Here is a 21,152-nt window from a genome sequence, read left to right on the forward strand (position 1 = left end):
ATTCAATTAAAAAAACAACACCGTCTTTTTTTTTTTTTTTTAAATAAAACTAAAAACTTTATTTTTAAAATTTCGATGTTTGACAAACAGTCCATTATGTCTGTAACAGTTTGTTGAAAAAGTGTAGAATTCAATTAAAAAACCAACACCGTCTTTTTTTTTTTTTTTAAATAAAACTAATTTTAAAATTTCGATGTTCGAAAAAGAGTCCATAAAGAATAAAACAGTTAATAAATACAAAAAAAAGTCCATTAATTTGAACTTAAAGCCTGTTTGAATAAAACTTATATAAAAAAAAAAACCGTCACTTCCGGCAAATGGCTTTGTAAACAACGGGTGGCATTTTTCGAATACATCGGTAAACACTGTATGTTTTTCGAGCTGAATAAATATGTTACATTGAATAAAAACACAAAAAATATATCCAGTTGGATAGAAAAGTAACTTATCTTGCCTTTGCTAACATTTATTTGTTATATATTTGTCTTTTGACCGTCCACTAATGGCGAGTCTTTTTTTTTTTTTAAATAAAACTAATTTTAAAATTTCGATGTTCGAAAAACAGTCCATAACATGTCAATATAAAAATTCTATTTTTGTTTGATAAAAAGAATAAACAGTTAATAAATACAACAAAAAAGTCCATTAAGTTCAACAAACTAAACTCTTTTATTTATAATAAAACTCTTCGACAGTTTAAATGCTTTCAAAATCCTATGTAAGTATATCGTTTTTACTGTACACAGATTCGAAAAAGTTGTCATCAAACAAATATATGACAGAGTTGAATAAATATGTTACATTGATTAAAAACACTTCTTATTAGCATTTTCTTTTTATATGACAACGTTAATGTTCATGAATATTTAAATAAAATACATTACTGCACATTTATTAATATTATCTCTCTTTTAATCACTTTTATCGACTATCAGCCAAATAACCGGGGTCTAAAATTTGGGAAATTATTTTTCTATTCATTTAAAGAATATGCTATTAAAAAAGAAAAAGTCGATAAAAGTTAGACATAAACAGTAAAAAAATAGAAGATATTATTATTAAATAACAATAATTATTAAAAATAAATATTAACATTTACAATAATAAAATGAGTTAGTATTAAAAATAATTATTAAAATAAAAATGTGTTTATTATTAAAAATACATATTAATATTCAAATAAAATTGTTTTTATTATTAAAAATAAATATTAATATTTAAAGTAGAATAAAATGTGTTTATTATTATATATAAATATTAATATTTAAAATAATATGTGTTTATTATTAAAAATAAATATTAATATTTAAAATAATATAATGTGTTTATTATTACAAATAAATATTAATATTAAAATAAAATGTGTTTATTATTAAAAATAAATATTAAGGAAGGTCAACAGGTGGAGGAAAAATAGTCAATGCAGGTCATACCACCTGACCAGCTAAAATCGCCTTTTTATATAAGGCAGACAGTCAGACTATTTGCCTTGAGGGCGGGCTAAGCCCTCCTACCCCCCCCCAAAGCTGAGAGCTGGGGAAACTTCTCTCAGAAGGGGTATGGGAGGACAGGGAGACCTTCCCTCTTTCAACTAAGAGATAGATATCCTTTTGTATGGTTGATTGACCCCCCCCCTGTCGGTTCCGCTTACTCCATTCGGAAAGAGATCAACCTTACACAAAAAAAAAAAAAAATATGGGGACAGGGAAGCCTTCCCGGGCCCCCTTTCTGGGAGGAGAAGTTCCCCGGCTCCTACCTTTTTGGGAGTGCTCAGCCCGCCCTCCAGTCAACCACAATATTTGAAGAATAAAGATATTTTTGTTTTTGTGTTTTAGGTGGTGAAGGTGATCTGGGGGAGTGTTTTTTTTTTTCACAAAAAAGGTACTTTTTACGAATGGGTATCCAAGAAAATTACAGTATTTTGTCAGAAATTAAGGTTTTCATTGACCACTCTCAATACTATCAGAAATGAACAAAGTTAATTAAACAGTCTACACAATATAAACTTTTGTTGGCTTTTTATTCTAACTCCAAACTAACCCATAACTACATTTTTCTTTTATTTTGCAAATTTGATTTCCTTTAGTTTATATTGTGTAGCTGAATCAGAAATTGATTTATCTTTTGTCATTTGTAGTTAACATGCTATCAGCGCAATTACTACAGTGTAATCACACATGATCTACCAAAATAAAAACACTTCAGATAAAGTCTTAAATAGAATTCAGTTCCTTACATGACATCTGATGAAGTCAGTACAAACGTTACAAACTAATACTTGAAAAACAATTTGACATTTACTGTACTACAATATCACATTTGTATAGAAGTAGAAATCTGGATACCTATTCTGATACCTAATAAAAGAAAGGACACTCTTTGGGGCGGCTTTTGATGATAACAAGTCACTAATTAGAAATTATAATAAACATTGAAATAATTTAAGAATTTTACCAAAATAAAATTACTTGGTAATCACCCAATTTCTGCCACAACATTTTAATTGGCAAAACTCATAAGCATAAAATATATATTTTCTAATTTCATCTTTTTTTTTTTACATAATCTGGTTTGATGTTTTCCTAAATATTCAAATCACTATATTTTGCTGCTTAATATTAAATACAGCAAATGAGTTATTTTTATGCATCAAACAATTACATTTTCTCATTCATCCAAACTTATCACTGAACATCAATTTCATATTTTCTTCACTAAAATATTACTGTGCTTGATGTCATCAAGTAGAGCGGATCATTTTTTTTTACATTTGTTTACACATTTTTTACAAATGTTTTTGAGAGTCCATACAAAGTTATAAGTGTTCAACATTTTTTTTCATTTGAATATATTTTGTCTAAGATTCTTAGCCTATGTCATTGCATACCAATTTGTTTCTTGAAAGTTAAGTTCACTGTAAAAACATCTGATACACCAAAATCCCTGATACCTGTTTCTTATAAGCGCCAAATAACTATCACTATTTCGATTTGTGTTTCATGAGAACAATTCAATATTGATACATTATAAGAAACATTTCCAGTGCTTTTCTCTTTTTAGCAATAGTTGGTTGATAATTAGAGGACACAACTAACCCTATACTATGCTTTACTTTGTTTTGTATATATATTTTGTATTGTGTGAAATTAACAAAGATTCATATGCAGGAATCTGTTGATAGTAAACATCAGCATATTTCACTTTTCAAGCACTTTTTCATTTTATTTCAAATACTATGTTTTATTTCATTTTGTTGACACTCATTTACCTCTCTGGGGTGCTACAAGGAACATGTAGATTGATATACCAAACATGAATTGGTGCTTTATAACAATAGGTATCTATAATTTTGCTTAATTCTCTAACCTAAACTTATCATTAACTAACCGTAAATTATGTTTTAGTTTTGTGTATATATTTTATATTGTGAAGAATAAACAAAAATTCATTTCACCACCACATTTGCACTGTTAGCATACACAAATATCACTGGTTACAATCATTGGTAGCTGTTTTTTAAAAACACCAAATAACATTCACGCTTTCCATTGGTTTTTCATGATAACAATTTAATATTGATAAATTATAATAAACATGTCCATTACATTCTCTTTTTATCAATAAATATACTTGGTTGATAATTAAAGAACACAATGTTTATTGTAATAAAACTTGTGATCTATAACATCGAATTGTATAAATTAAAGTTTCCTTTGTCAATTGAAAAAAACAACATATCCCACACTAAAAATGAGGATTTTACTATTGCCTTTTAGATCAAATTTTATACAATGTTTCTCTTCTTACTTTCAGCATCAGAAAATATAATTTTCTACACGTGTTTCATGCATACCACACAAACGTATATGTGACCAACATTTTACCTCTGATACATTTTTTTCCAATTTCCTTTCACCATTGTCATTATCATTAGTACAGTTTTCGTTTTGTCTTTAAAATGAAGTTGTACATGTTTCTTAATACTTCGAAACCAAATATATCAAAAAATAATTTTTTTCACTTACAAAATTTTCATGATATTTCTTTGACAATCATATTTGTTTTTAATTGAATTCAGCACATGATTCTTACTGCTTTGTCACCTTTTATCTTATATTTCTTTTTCTTCATGCAAAATATATTAAATATCAAATTTTTGCTCATTTCTTAAATTGAATTAAAAAAATGAATTTTTTTGTTCCACCAATATTGTATAAGGCTCAATTCCATTGAACACAGTGTTTTATATAGTAAACATCAGCATTTGTTTCTATTTTATTTCAAATACTGTTTCATTTCACTTTCTCGATAATCATTTACATCTTTGGGGTGCAACAGGGAACATGTAGAGTGATATATCAAACATGAATTGGAACTTTATAACAATAGGTATCTAGAATTTCCACATACCAGTGTGGATAGTTTTAAATATTTACAAACTTATAATTTACACACTATAAACAAATGTATCTTTTTTTCTTTTCTTTGCTTATTTCTCGAACCTAAACTTATCATTAACTAAACCTAAACTTTGTTTACTGCGTTTTGTGTATATATTTTATATTGGGTGAAATAAACAAAACTTAATTTGGCTACCATCATTTGTAGTGGCATGCACTATTGACATATATAAAATCACAGGTGACAATCCTTGATTCCAGTTTCGTATAAGCACAAAATATCTATCATTATTTCGATTTGTTGTTCATGATAAAAATTTAATATTGATACATTGTAATAAACATTTCCATTGCTTTTATCTTTTTATCAATACATATACTTGGTTGATAATTAGAGGACACAACTAACCCTATACTTTGCTTTACTTTGTTTTGTATATATATTTTGTATTGTGTGGAATTAACAAAGATTCATATGCAGGAATCTGTTGATACATTCCAAGAATCCCAATGCGACCAACAAACTTGAAAGACTACAATTTCTTTTTACTATGACCAATAAGAAAGCTCAAGGACTAAGTTGTTGGACTCATCCTGATCACCATTTTAAATTATTGTTAACAGTAAGTTTAACATTTTAAGTACAGAATAATATTTCTTTTGACATTTATAAATTACTATTTTCTGTGACAGATGTTACTTTTTCAATATTGATTGTACCCTCTTTTGTGTTTTTAAATTTTGCATACAATAATATTAAGCACACCATACCAAGACCACAATTTCAGTATCTAATAAACTTCCTACCAAGGTCAATGTTTTCAAGTGACAACGGAGAGTATTCATGTTATGTTTCACATTTTTATGTTTTGAAATATTTTGCTGCTTAATATCAAATTCAGCAGATGAGTTCTTTCTTATGCATCAAACAATTACATTTTCTGATATTCATTCAAACTAATTATTGAAAATCAATTTCATATTTTCTTTACTAAAATATTACTATGCTTGATTTCATCAAGTAGTGCGAATCTGTTTTTTACACTAACAATGTGCACATTTTTTGAAGAATAAAGTTTTTTTTTTTAAGGTGGTGAAGGTGATCCGGGGAGTGTTTTTTTTTTTTTTTTTTTTTCCAAAAAAGGTACTTTTTACGAATGGGTATCCAAGAAACATTCAGTATTTTGTCAGAAATTAAGATTTTCATTGACGACTCTCAATACTATCAGAAATGACCAATCTACACAATACAAACTAACTGTTTTGTTGGCTTTTTATTCTAACTCCAAACTAACCCATAACTACATATTGCTTTTATTTTGCAAATTTGATTTCCTTTAGTTTATATTGTGTAGCTGAATCAGAAATTGATTTAACTTTTGTCATTTGTAATTAACATGCTTTCAGCGCAATTACTACAGTGTAATCACACATGATATACCAAAATAAAAACACTTCAGATAAAGTCTTCTTACATAGAATTCAGTTTCTTACATGACATCTGATGAAGTCAGTACAAACGTTACAAACTAATACTTGAAAAACAATTTGACATTTACTGTACTACAATATCATATTTGTATAGAAGTAGAAATCTGGATACCTATTCTGATACCTAATAAAAGAAAGGACACTCTTTGGGGCAGATTTTGATGATAACAAGTCACTAATAAGAAATTATAATAAACATTGAAATGATTTAAGAATTTTACCAAAATAAAATTGCATGGTAATCACCCAATTTCTGCCACAAAATTTTGATTGGCAAAACTCATAAACAGAAAATATATATTTTCTAATTTCATCTTTTTTTTTTTACATAATCTGATTTGATGTTTTCCTAAATATTCAAATCACTATTTTTTTGCTGCTTAATATCAAATACAGCAAATGAGTTATTTTTTATGCATCAAACAATTACATTTTCTCATTCATCCAAACTAATCACTGAACATCAATTTCATATTTTCTTCACTAAAATATTACTGTGCTTGATGTCATCAAGTAGAGCGGATCATTTTTTTTTCATTTGTTCACACATTTTTCCAATTTATATATATTTTGTCTAAGATTCCTAGCCTATGTCATTGCATACCAATCTGTTTATTAAAAGTTAAGGTTCACTGTAAACACATACGTTACACCAAAATAAAAACGCTTCAGATAATGTCTTGATATTCAATTAAGTTTCTCACATGACATCTTATGAAGTTAGTAGAAATGTTACAGACTTTTGAATCTCAAACACTTTCAATACTGTGCACTGATATTTTCTTTTTTGGAATATAAGCACATTCATGATTTTTTTTACAAACGCCAACAAATGTCACATTTTGTAGCAATGTACTGAAACAATTATAAAAATAGGTATCTAGGAAAAGGCCACTACATATGTTATAAATTCCAAATTTCCACAACCTGGCAAATACTGGTACACGCTAGCAAATTTAGATTTGCAATTACAGAATATGATTCTAATTTTTTCCTTTGCTCTTTATTCTAACACTACACTAAGTTTACTGTTTTATTTTGCTACAGTTGATATTGTGTAGAACAATAAGAAAATCATAGTGAACAATGCATTCAACAAAATTTCACACAAATTTCTAGATACCTATATCTAATAAGTTCAAAAGAAAGGACACACTTAGGGAGGTATTTTGGTGGTCAAGTCACTAAATAGAGATTAGCTGGTTTCCCGGCATAGCCCAGGATGTAATAAAGATTGACTGAAATACATGTTCTAGCTGGTTTCTAGGCGTTGCCAGGGATGTAATATAGACACATTATGTTGTATATTACCTGTTCTCTTCTCCCTAAGGTAAAACAATTTCATATACATGCTGTAAATTACCTACGCTAGGGATAAAACATGAACAATACCAGTCCTAGGGTAGATAAAACAAATAATACATAGAGATGAAAGATTCCTCTCCCCTGAGAATAAAACATATATTCAATATCTGCTTTTGTTTTTTCATTGTTTATACGGTCCCGAGCAACGCCGGGTAGCCCTGCTAGTCTTCTATAAAAGACAAAAATCTGTGAGTTTGTATGTTTGTATGTAACGCTAAAACTTTTGAAAGACACAACCAGACTTGATAAATTTGGTATCATATCGAAGCCCCGTATCCCGGATGACAAATATCGAAATTTCACGTCAAACTGACGAGGAGAAAGGGGTAAACGTATCAGTTATCTCCAAGGGGGGCCCAAAAAAAACTGTCATTGTAATGCTTTTTATTACGTAATTCTTGAATGATCCAATGTAATTCATACGTAAAAAAAAAAAAACGTTTAGTCATGTCACGTGACGTGACGTCAACGTCCACTAATGGCGAACAATTGTAAATAGTTCTGTCTTCGATACTTTTGCATTTTTCTCTTCGGCTTAGTTATATCTATTATTTAACTTTATGCCAATGTTTCCATCGTGATTACCTGGTTAAAAATATTATTTATACAAGAGTTTTAACGAAAAATGTCAGGAAAAAATGTACAGGAATAAAAAAAATTCAGCTTTCAAAATATTAGACGATAATAAAACTATCGTAATATTTATGTAATATAAAATAATTAGCCATTTTGTATATTACCACGTGACCTCATACCTCTTAAGCTGGAAGGGGGGGAGGAGTAAAACCAACACCGTCTCTCTCTCTCACACTTACTCTCTGTCTCTCTCTCTCACTTTCTCTATCACCCTCTTTCTATTTTTCTATTCGTTTAAAAACGCTTAGTCATGTCACGTGACGTGACGTCAACGTCCACTAGTGGCGAATCTAATTCCTAACTTCACTATGCACCGGTTTGGTTACTATGGAAACACTTAATTTTTGTGCTGCTTCGAAAAGGAACAAAATTCACTATACACCGCTTTCTCTTCCCTCCCTCTCTCTCTCTCTCTCTCTCTCTCTCTCTCTCACACACACTTTCTCTTTAAAACCAGTCGGTGTGTTTTTGATGTTACGTACGTATTTTTTATATTTTTATCTCAGTAATTTTTATTATATTTAATAGCATTTTCTTTTTTTTTTTTTCATGGGAAATTATTTTTCTATTCGTTTTAAGAAAATGCTATTAAAAAATAAAAATTCGATAAATTCTGGCAACAGTTATTTATTTATGCTATTCGCAGCCGGCCGGCGGCAAAACCGGAAGTTGTCGAGAGAAACGCGCTTAGACATTTTGTAAACATTGTTTTTAAAAAGAAATTGTCGGAGAAACGCGCTTAGACATTTTGTAAACATTGTTTTTAAAAAATAAAAAATAATACTTCTATTATGTTTTAAACGACTGTAATAGTTTATTTTGGAAGTATATTTCATAAGGAAAATAAACAACCCACTTTAAAAACAGAAATTACGAGTTTTATATATTTTATTCGCAGTTTTTTGTTGGTGATAGTCCATTATGTCTGTAACAGTTTGTTGAAAAAGTGTAGAATTCAATTAAAAAAACAACACCGTCTTCTTTTTTTTTTTTAAATAAAACTAAAAACTTTATTTTTAAAATTTCGATGTTTGACAAACAGTCCATTATGTCTGTAACAGTTTGTTGAAAAAGTGTAGAATTCAATTAAAAAACAACACCGTCTTTTATTTTTTTTTTAAATAAAACTAATTTTAAAATTTCGATGTTAGAAAAAGAGTCCATAAAGTATAAAACAGTTAATAAATACAAAAAAAAGTCCATTAAGTTCAAATAAAGCCTGTTTGAATAAAACTTATATAAAAAAAAAACCGTCACTTCCGGCAAATGGCTTTGTAAACAACGGGTGGCATTTTTCGAATACATCGGTAAACACTGTATGTTTTTCGAGCTGAATAAATATGTTACATTGAATAAAAACACAAAAAATATATCCAGTTGGCTTTGATAACATTTATTTGTTATATATTTGTCTTTTGACAACTTTTTTGAATCTACGTGTACAGTAATACAAACCCAAATATTTTTTTTTTTAACAGTAATGAATTTTCCGAACTCAATATTTTACAATTTTTTAAATTTTAAAATCTATCAAAATTTTTCTATTGATTCTATTTTTACGATATTTTCAGGGTCAATGTGAAATTTTATGTTCTTTCCAATAAATCGAAAATAATATTTTAGACTATCGTTTTTTTTTTAAAATTCACGAACCCCCCCCCCCCCCATGTACATTTTTCGAATACATCGGTAAAGTTTACCGACGGTAAACACTGTATGTTTTTCGAGCTGAATAAATATGTTACATTGAATAAAAACACAAAAAATATATCCAGTTGGATAGAAAAGTAACTTATCTTGCCTTTGCTAACATTTATTTGTTATATAGTTGTCTTTTGACCGTCCACTAATGGCGAGTCTTTTTTTTTTATTTTTTTTTAAATAAAACTAATTTTAAAATTTCGATGTTCGAAAAACAGTCCATAATATGTCAATATAAAAATTCTATTTTTGTTTGATAAAAAGAATAAAACAGTTAATAAATACAACAAAAAAGTCCATTAAGTTCAACAAGCTAAACTCTTTTATTTATAATAAAACTCTTCGACAGTTTCAATACTTTCAAAATCCTATGTAAGTATATCGTTTTTACTGTACACAGATTCGAAAAAGTTGTCATCAAACAAATATATGACAGAGTTGAATAAATATGTTACATTGATTAAAAACACTTCTTATTAGCATTTTCTTTTTATATGACAACGTTAATGTTCATGAATATTTAAATAAAATACATTACTGCACATTTATTAATATTATCTCTCTTTTAATCACTTTTATCGACTATCAGCCAAATAACCGGGGTCTAATATTTGGGAAATTATTTTTCTATTCATTTAAAGAATATGCTATTAAAAAAGAAAAAGTCGATAAAAGTTAGACATAAACAGTAAAAAAAAAGAATATATTATTATTAAATAACAATAATTATTAAAAATAAATATTAACATTTACAATAATAAAATGAGTTAGTATTAAAAATAATTATTAATATTTAAAATATGTGTTCATTAATAACAATAAATATTAATATTTAATATAAAATAAAATGTGTTTATTAATGAATATAAATATTACTATTTAAAATTATAAAATGTGCTTATTATTAACAATAAATATTAATATTTAAAATAATAACATGTGTTTATTATTAGAAGTAAATATTAATATTTAAAATGAAATAACATGTGTTTATTATTAAAAATTAATATTAATATTTAAAATAAAATAAGTGTTTATTATTAAAAATAAATATTAACATTTACAATAATAAAAGGTGTTTATTATTAACAATAAGTATTATTAAAAATAACATAAAATTTGTTTATTATTAAAAATAAATAATAATATTTAAAATAATAAAATGTGTTCATTATTAAAAATAAATATTAATATTAAAATAAAAATGTGTTTATTATTAAAAATACATATTAATATTCAAATAAAATTGTTTTTATTATTAAAAATAAATATTAATATTTAAAGTAGAATAAAATGTGTTTATTATTATAAATAAATATTAATATTTAAAATAATATGTGTTTATTATTAAAAATAAATATTAATATTTAAAATAATATAATGTGTTTATTATTACAAATAAATATTAATATTAAAATAAAATGTGTTTATTATTAAAAATAAATATTAAGGAAGGTCAACAGGTGGAGGAAAAATAGTCAATGCAGGTCATACCACCTGACCAGCTAAAATCGCCTTTTTATATAAGGCAGACAGTCAGACTATTTGCCTTGAGGGCGGGCTAAGCCCTCCTACCCCCCCCCCCAAGCTGAGAGCTGGGGAAACTTCTCTCAGAAGGGGTATGGGAGGACAGGGAGACCTTCCCTCTTTCAACTAAGAGATAGATATCCTTTTGTATGGTTGATTGACCCCCCCCCTGTCGGTTCCGCTTACTCCATTCGGAAAGAGATCAACCTTACACAAAAAAAAAAAGAAATATGGGGACAGGGAAGCCTTCCCGGGCCCCCTTTCTGAGAGGAGAAGTTCCCCGGCTCCTACCTTTTTGGGAGTGCTCAGCCCGCCCTCCAGTCAACCACAATATTTGAAGAATAAAGATATTTTTGTTTTTGTGTTTTAGGTGGTGAAGGTGATCTGGGGGGTTTTTTTTTTTTTCACAAAAAAGGTACTTTTTACGAATGGGTATCCAAGAAAATTACAGTATTTTGTCAGAAATTAAGGTTTTCATTGACCACTCTCAATATTATCAGAAATGAACAAAGTTAATTAAACAGTCTACACAATATAAACTAACTGTTTTGTTGGCTTTTTATTCTAACTCCAAACTAACCCATAACTACATTTTTCTTTTATTTTGCAAATTTGATTTCCTTTAGTTTATATTGTGTAGCTGAATCAGAAATTGATTTATCTTTTGTCATTTGTAGTTAACATGCTATCAGCGCAATTACTACACTGTAATCACACATGATCTACCAAAATAAAAACACTTCAGATAAAGTCTTAAATAGAATTCAGTTCCTTACATGACATCTGATGAAGTCAGTACAAACGTTACAAACTAATACTTGAAAAACAATTTGACATTTACTGTACTACAATATCATATTTGTATAGAAGTAGAAATCTGGATACCTATTCTGATACCTAATAAAAGAAAGGACACTCTTTGGGGCGGATTTTGATGATAACAAGTCACTAATTAGAAATTATAATAAACATTGAAATAATTTAAGAATTTTACCCAAATAAAATTACTTGGTAATCACCCAATTTCTGCCACAAAATTTTAATTGGCAAAACTCATAAGCATAAAATATATATTTTCTAATTTCATCTTTTTTTTTTTACATAATCTGGTTTGATGTTTTCCTAAATATTCAAATCACTATATTTTGCTGCTTAATATTAAATACAGCAAATGAGTTATTTTTATGCATCAAACAATTACATTTTCTCATTCATCCAAACTAATCACTGAACATCAATTTCATATTTTCTTCACCAAAATATTACTGTGCTTGATGTCATCAAGTACAGCGGATCATTTTTTTTTACATTTGTTTACACATTTTTTACAAATGTTTTTGAGAGTCCATACAAAGTTATAAGTGTTCAACATTTTTTTTCATTTGATTATATTTTGTCTAAGATTCTTAGCCTATGTCATTGCATACCAATTTGTTTCTTGAAAGTTAAGTTCACTGTAAAAACATCTGATACACCAAAATCCCTGATACCTGTTTCTTATAAGCGCCAAATAACTATCACTATTTCGATTTGTGTTTCATGAGAACAATTCAATATTGATACATTATAAGAAACATTTCCAGTGCTTTTCTCTTTTTAGCAATAGTTGGTTGATAATTAGAGGACACAACTAACCCTATACTATGCTTTACTTTGTTTTGTATATATATTTTGTATTGTGTGAAATTAACAAAGATTCATATGCAGGAATCTGTTGATACATTCCAAGAATCCCAATGCGACCAACAAACTTGAAAGACTACAATTTCTTTTTACTATGACCAATAAGAAAGCTCAAGGACTAAGTTGTTGGACTCATCCTGATCACCATTTTAAATTATTGTTAACAGTAAGTTTAACATTTTAAGTACAGAATAATATTCCTTTTGATATTTATAAATTACTATTTTCTGTGACAGATGTTACTTTTTTTTTTTTTGATTGTACCCTCTTTTGTGTTTTTTAATTTTGCATACAATAATATTAAGCACACGATACCAAGACCACTATTTCAGCATCTAATAAACTGCCTACCAAGACCAATGTTTTCAAGTGACAATGGAGAGTATTCATGTTATGTTTCACATTTTTATGTTTTGAAATATTTTGCTGCTTAATATCAAATTCAGCAGATGTTTACTTTGTTTTGTGTATATACTTTATATTAGGTAGAATAAACAAAACTTAATTTCGCTACCATCATTATTTGTAGTGACATGCACTGTTAACATAAATAAAATCACTGGTGACAATCCCTGATACCTGTTTCGTATAAGCCCCAAATAACTATGATAATGTGTTATTGTTGATACATTATAATAAACATTTCCATTTACTGGTCGTTTGCTTAGCTTAGGTTTACATCATTTTTTCACAATGTTTCTCTACTTGCTTTCAGCATGAGAGCAGATCATATTCTGCACATGTTTCATGCATATCACAAAAACTTATAATATTTGATCAACATTTGACTAACAATTTTACAAAAAAGACCTACCACCTTAAGGGGGTAAAGGTAAGGCTCCCCACATAACCATAAAAGAAAGCCGCCCCCCCCCCATACAGTGGGAAAGAGCTCCCTTCCCATTCTGGGGCAGAGAAGGGACAAGGAAAACTCTTAAACATAAATGGTCAACGGACGGTATACACCCTGGGAAACTAAAAGTCTATATGGAATCTGCATAACTTAAAATATCCTGTTTAAGCGTATTGTATGACAGGGAGGGAAGGTCAACAGGTGGAAGAAAAATGGTCTACGCAGAGCATACCGCCTGACAAGCTAAAATCGCCTTTTTATATACGGCAGACAATCAGACTCTGATTGCCTGGACGGCGGGCTGAGCAATGAATGTGGAAGCCGGGGAACTTCTCTCAGAAGGAGGATGGGAGGCCCAGGGAGCCTTCGGTCTCCTCCTAAGAGAGGGATATCCTCTTACTCCCTTTGGAAAGAGATCAACCTTACACAAAACAAAAAATATGGGAAGAGAAGCCTTCCCGGGCCCCCCTCCCCCTTCTGGGAGGAGAAGTTCCCTGGCTCCAACCTTTTTTTTGGGGGGGGGGCCTAAGCCTGTCCTCCAGGCAACCAAATGAAAAAGAAATTTACCCATTCCACCTTTGTAGGAAGTGTGCTCAGCCCACCTTCTGAGCCACTGTGAAAGTTTCCTTCCACCAAAAGGGAAGGGAACGAGGAAGGAAAAGTCTCTGAGAATCTTCATGCAATTTCTTTGACAAAGAAACTGTTTTCACTTGATTCCACACAAAATTTTTATTGCTTTTTCATCTATTGTCTTATATTAGGATTTCTTTATGCATGTTATTTTATTTAAGAGTACTAAATAGCTTTTCAGTTTCTTGAGACTCTTTCAACTGTCTGGATTCTGCAGCAACGTTGTGGAGTGATATGTAAAACATAAATTGGTACTTTATAACAATAGGTATGTAGAATTCTAACTCGCCAGTGTTGATCGTTTCAATTATTTACAAATTCACCAGGTCCTGGATATGACCATAAACTGTATCCAAACATGGGGCTTTGTGAAGTGTGAAGCCACCATTTAATTGCTATTGCTACCAGGTCCACTCTGATCTGGAGTAGTAGTACCTGTTAGGGTCCCAATTATGAGTTAAATAGAAACCAACATTAAATAAACAAATATATTCTAGGAAAAAAAAATGTCACTAGATTGGGCATGAAATAACCTGATATAGTGTTGATATGTCATAAAACAAAATGAACCAACAAATTCACCAATCGACACAATATCAACAAATGTATCTTTCTTTTCCTTATTCTGTGCTTATTTCTTGGTACTAAGCTTATCATTAACTAACCCTGACATTTCTTTTACTTTGTTTTGTGTATATATTTTATTTTGTGTAGAATAACCAAAAAGACATTTAGCTACCACATTTGCAGCGAAATGTTAGCATACATAAAATCACTGGTGACAACCCATGATGTTTTTTCTTATGAACACGAAATAACCAACACGCTTTCCATTGGTTTTTCATGATAACAATTTAATATTGATAAATTATAATAAACATGTCCATTACTTTTCTTTTTTTATCAATAAATATACTTGGTTGATAATTAGAGAACACAATGTTTATTGTAATAAAACTTGTGATCTATAACATCCAATTCTAAAAATTAAACTTTCCTTTCTCAATTGAAACAAACAACATACCCCACACTATGTTCCTAAAAATGAGGATTTTACTATTGCGTTTACATAATTTTTTAGCTATGTTTCTCTTACTTTCAGCATGAGATCATTTTCTACACGTGTTTCATGCATACCACACAAACATTTTACCTCTGACATTTTTAATTTTTTTCCAATTTCCTTTCACCATGAACATTATCATTAGTACAGTTTTCATTTAAAATGAAGCTGTACATGGTTACTATTACTTGGAAAGCAGATCTAAAAAAAAAAAAAATAACTGTTTTCACTTTAAAAAATTGACGGTTTATAGATCTCGGATTTGGCCCTTCTTCACCTTTTATCTTACATTTGTAAATATTGTATATATAAACTTTTTTCTTATTTCTCCAATGTTATTTCATTCATGCAATTTCATAATCCACCAACATTGTATAAGATTCAATTCCATTTGACACTTGAAAACAACTTTTTATATAGTAAACAGCATTTATTTCTTTTCAGACATATTCTTATTTTATTTTATTTCCAGTACTATGTTTTATTTCATTTTGTGGACACTCATTTAACTCTCTGGGATGCTGCAGGGAACATGTAGAGTGATATATCAAACAAGAAGTGGTACTTTATGACAATAGGTATCTAGGATTTACACATACCAGTGTTGATAGTTTGAAATATTTACAGACTAACATTTTACACAATATAAACACATGTACCTTTTTTTTTTCTTTTCCTTTGCTTATTTCTCGAACCTAAACTTATCATTAACTAACCCGTAACTTTGTTTACTTTGTTTTGCGTATATATTTTATATTGGGTAGAATTAACAAAACTTAATTTCGCTACCATCATTATTTTTTAGTGACATGCACTGTTAACATCAATAAAATCACTGGTGACAATACTTGATACCTGTTTCGTATAAGCACCAAATAACTATCACTATTTCGATTTGCTTTTTCATGATAATATGTTCATCTTGATACATTATAATAAACATTTCCATTCACTGGTCGTTTGCTTAGCTTAGCTTTACATCATTTTTTCACAATGTTTCTCTACTTGCTTTCAGCATGAGAGCAGATCATATTCTAAACGTTTCATGCATATCACACAAACTTATAATATTTGATCAACATTTGACTAACAATTTTTTGCCAATTTCCTTCAACATTCTCATTACCATTACTACAGTTTACATTTTGTCGTTAAAATGAAGCTGTACATGTTTCCTATTACTTGGAAACCAGATTTGTAAAAATCCCATTTTTTTTTCACTCTGAGAATTTTCATTATATTTCTTTGACAAACGATTTATTTTCAATGAACTTCAGCACATGATTGTTACTGCTTTTTCCCCTTTTGTCTTATATTTGTTTTTCTTCATGCCAAATATTTTATATATCAATTTTTTGCTAATTTCTTAAATTTTATTTCTTTAATTCTTAGTCCACCAATATAGTATAAGTTTCAATTGCATTGAACGCAATGTTTTAGATAGTAAACATCAGCATATTTCACTTTTCAAGCACTTTTTCATTTTATTTCAAATACTATGTTTTATTTCATTTTGTTGACACTCATTTACCTCTCTGGGGTGCTACAAGGAACATGTAGATTGATATACCAAACATGAATTGGTGCTTTATAACAATAGGTATCTATAATTTTGCTCTAACCTAAACTTATCATTAACTAACCGTAAATTATGTTTTAGTTTTGTGTATATATTTTATATTGTGAAGAATAAACAAAAATTCATTTCACCACCACATTTGCACTGTTAGCATACACAAATATCACTGGTTACAATCATTGGTAGCTGTTTTTTAAAAACACCAAATAACATTCACGCTTTCCATTGGTTTTTCATGATAACAATTTAATATTGATAAATTATAATAAACATGTCCATTACATTCTCTTTTTATCAATAAATATACTTGGTTGATAATTAAAGAACACAATGTTTATTGTAATAAAACTTGTGATCTATAACATCGAATTGTATAAATTAAAGTTTCCTTTCTCAATTGAAACAAACAACATATCCCACACTAAAAATGAGGATTTTACTATTGCCTTTTAGATCATTTTTTAACAATGTTTCTCTTCTTACTTTCAGCATCAGAAAATATAATTTTCTACACGTGTTTCATGCATACCACACAAACGTATATGTGACCAACATTTTACCTCTGATACATTTTTTTCCAATTTCCTTTCACCATTGTCATTATCATTAGTACAGTTTTCGTTTTGTCTTTAAAATGAAGTTGTACATGTTTCTTAATACTTCGAAACCAAATATATCAAAAAATAATTTTTTTCACTTACAAAATTTTCATGATATTTCTTTGACAATCATATTTGTTTTTAATTGAATTCAGCATATGATTCTTACTGCTTTATCACCTTTTATCTTATATTTCTTTTTCTTCATGCCAAATATTTTAAATATCAAATTTTTGCTCATTTCTTAAATTGAATTAAAAAAATGGATTTTTTATTCCACCAATATTGTATAAGGCTCAATTCCATTGAACACAGTGTTTTATATAGTAAACATCAGCATTTGTTTCTATTTTATTTCAAATACTGTTTCATTTCACTTTCTCGATAATCATTTACATCTTTGGGGTGCAACAGGGAACATGTAGAGTGATATATCAAACATGAATTGGAACTTTATAACAATAGGTATCTAGAATTTCCACATACCAGTGTGGATAGTTTTAAATATTTACAAACTTACAATTTACACACTATAAACAAATGTCTCTTTTTTTCTTTTCTTTGCTTATTTCTCGAACCTAAACTTATCATTAACTAAACCTAAACTTTGTTTACTGCATTTTGTGTATATATTTTATAATGGGTGAAATAAACAAAACTTAATTTGGCTAATATCATTTGTAGTGGCATGCACTATTGACATATATAAAATCACAGGTGACAATCCTTGATTCCAGTTTCGTATAAGCACAAAATATCTATCATTATTTCGATTTGTTGTTCATGATAAAAATTTAATATTGATACATTGTAATAAACATTTCCATTGCTTTTATCTTTTTATCAATACATATACTTGGTTGATAATTAGAGGACACAACTAACCCTATACTTTGCTTTACTTTGTTTTGTATATATATTTTGTATTGTGTGGAATTAACAAAGATTCATATGCAGGAATCTGTTGATACATTCCAAGAATCCCAATGCGACCAACAAACTTGAAAGACTACAATTTCTTTTTACTATGACCAATAAGAAAGCTCAAGGACTAAGTTGTTGGACTCATCCTGATCACCATTTTAAATTATTGTTAACAGTAAGTTTAACATTTTAAGTACAGAATAATATTTCTTTTGACATTTATAAATTACTATTTTCTGTGACAGATGTTACTTTTTCAATATTGATTGTACCCTCTTTTGTGTTTTTAAATTTTGCATACAATAATATTAAGCACACCATACCAAGACCACAATTTCAGTATCTAATAAACTGCCTACCAAGGTCAATGTTTTCAAGTGACAACGGAGAGTATTCATGTTATGTTTCACATTTTTATGTTTTGAAATATTTTGCTGCTTAATATCAAATTCAGCAGATGAGTTCTTTCTTATGCATCAAACAATTACATTTTCTGATATTCATTCAAACTAATTATTGAAAATCAATTTCATATTTTCTTTACTAAAATATTACTATGCTTGATTTCATCAAGTAGTGCGAATCTGTTTTTTACACTAACAATGTGCACATTTTTTGAAGAATAAAGTTTTTTTTTTTAAGGTGGTGAAGGTGATCCGGGGAGTGTTTTTTTTATTTTTTTTTCCAAAAAAGGTACTTTTTACGAATGGGTATCCAAGAAACATTCAGTATTTTGTCAGAAATTAAGATTTTCATTGACGACTCTCAATACTATCAGAAATGACCAATCTACACAATACAAACTAACTGTTTTGTTGGATTTTTATTCTAACTCCAAACTAACCCATAACTACATATTGCTTTTATTTTGCAAATTTGATTTCCTTTAGTTTATATTGTGTAGCTGAATCAGAAATTGATTTAACTTTTGTCATTTGTAATTAACATGCTTTCAGCGCAATTACTACAGTGTAATCACACATGATATACCAAAATAAAAACACTTCAGATAAAGTCTTCTTACATAGAATTCAGTTTCTTACATGACATCTGATGAAGTCAGTACAAACGTTACAAACTAATACTTGAAAAACAATTTGACATTTACTGTACTACAATATCATATTTGTATAGAAGTAGAAATCTGGATACCTATTCTGATACCTAATAAAAGAAAGGACACTCTTTGGGGCGGATTTTGATGATAACAAGTCACTAATAAGAAATTATAATAAACATTGAAATAATTTAAGAATTTTACCAAAATAAAATTGCATGGTAATCACCCAATTTCTGCCACAAAATTTTGATTGGCAAAACTCATAAACAGAAAATATATATTTTCTAATTTCATCTTTTTTTTTTACATAATCTGATTTGATGTTTTCCTAAATATTCAAATCACTATTTTTTTGCTGCTTAATATCAAATACAGCAAATGAGTTATTTTTTATGCATCAAACAATTACATTTTCTCATTCATCCAAACTAATCACTGAACATCAATTTCATATTTTCTTCACTAAAATATTACTGTGCTTGATGTCATCAAGTAGAGCGGATCATTTTTTTTTCATTTGTTCACACATTTTTCCAATTTATATATATTTTGTCTAAGATTCCTAGCCTATGTCATTGCATACCAATCTGTTTATTAAAAGTTAAGGTTCACTGTAAACACATACGTTACACCAAAATAAAAACGCTTCAGATAATGTCTTGATATTCAATTAAGTTTCTCACATGACATCTTATGAAGTTAGTAGAAATGTTACAGACTTTTGAATCTCAAACACTTTCAATACTGTGCACTGATATTTTCTTTTTTGGAATATAAGCACATTCATGATTTTTTTTACAAACGCCAACAAATGTCACATTTTGTAGCAATGTACTGAAACAATTATAAAAATAGGTATCTAGGAAAAGGCCACTACATATGTTATAAATTCCAAATTTCCACAACCTGGCAAATACTGGTACACGCTAGCAAATTTAGATTTGCAATTACAGAATATGATTCTAATTTTTTCCTTTGCTCTTTATTCTAACACTACACTAAGTTTACTGTGTTATTTCGCTACAGTTGATATTGTGTAGAACAATAAGAAAATCATAGTGAACAATGCATTCAACAAAATTTCACACAAATTTCTAGATACCTATATCTAATAAGTTCAAAAGAAAGGACACACTTAGGGAGGTATTTTGGTGGTCAAGTCACTAAATAGAGATTAGCTGGTTTCCCGGCATAGCCCAGGATGTAATAAAGATTGACTGAAATACATGTTCTAGCTGGTTTCTAGGCGTTGCCAGGGATGTAATATAGACACATTATGTTGTATATTACCTGTTCTCTTCTCCCTAAGGAAAAACAATTTAATATACATGCTGTAAATTACCTACGCTAGGGATAAAACATGAACAATACCAGTCCTAGGGTAGATAAAACAAATAATACATAGAGATGAAAGATTCCTCTCCCCTAAGAATAAAACATATATTCAATATCTGCTTTTGTTTTTTCATTGTTTATACGGTCCCGAGCAACGCCGGGTAGCCCTGCTAGTCTATATATATAAAAGCCAAACGGTTGGTACAATCAGGTTAGGGTTAGGGTTAGGGTTAGGGTTAGGGTTGGTACAATCAGGTTAGGGTTAGGGTTGGGGTTAGGGTTAGGGTTAGGGTTGGTGTTGGTACA

The sequence above is a fragment of the Euprymna scolopes genome, chromosome 4 (assembly GCF_053919585.1).
Source record: "Euprymna scolopes isolate OS-2025 chromosome 4, ASM5391958v1, whole genome shotgun sequence".
In the NCBI taxonomy this organism is placed as follows: Eukaryota; Metazoa; Mollusca; class Cephalopoda; order Sepiida; family Sepiolidae; genus Euprymna; species Euprymna scolopes.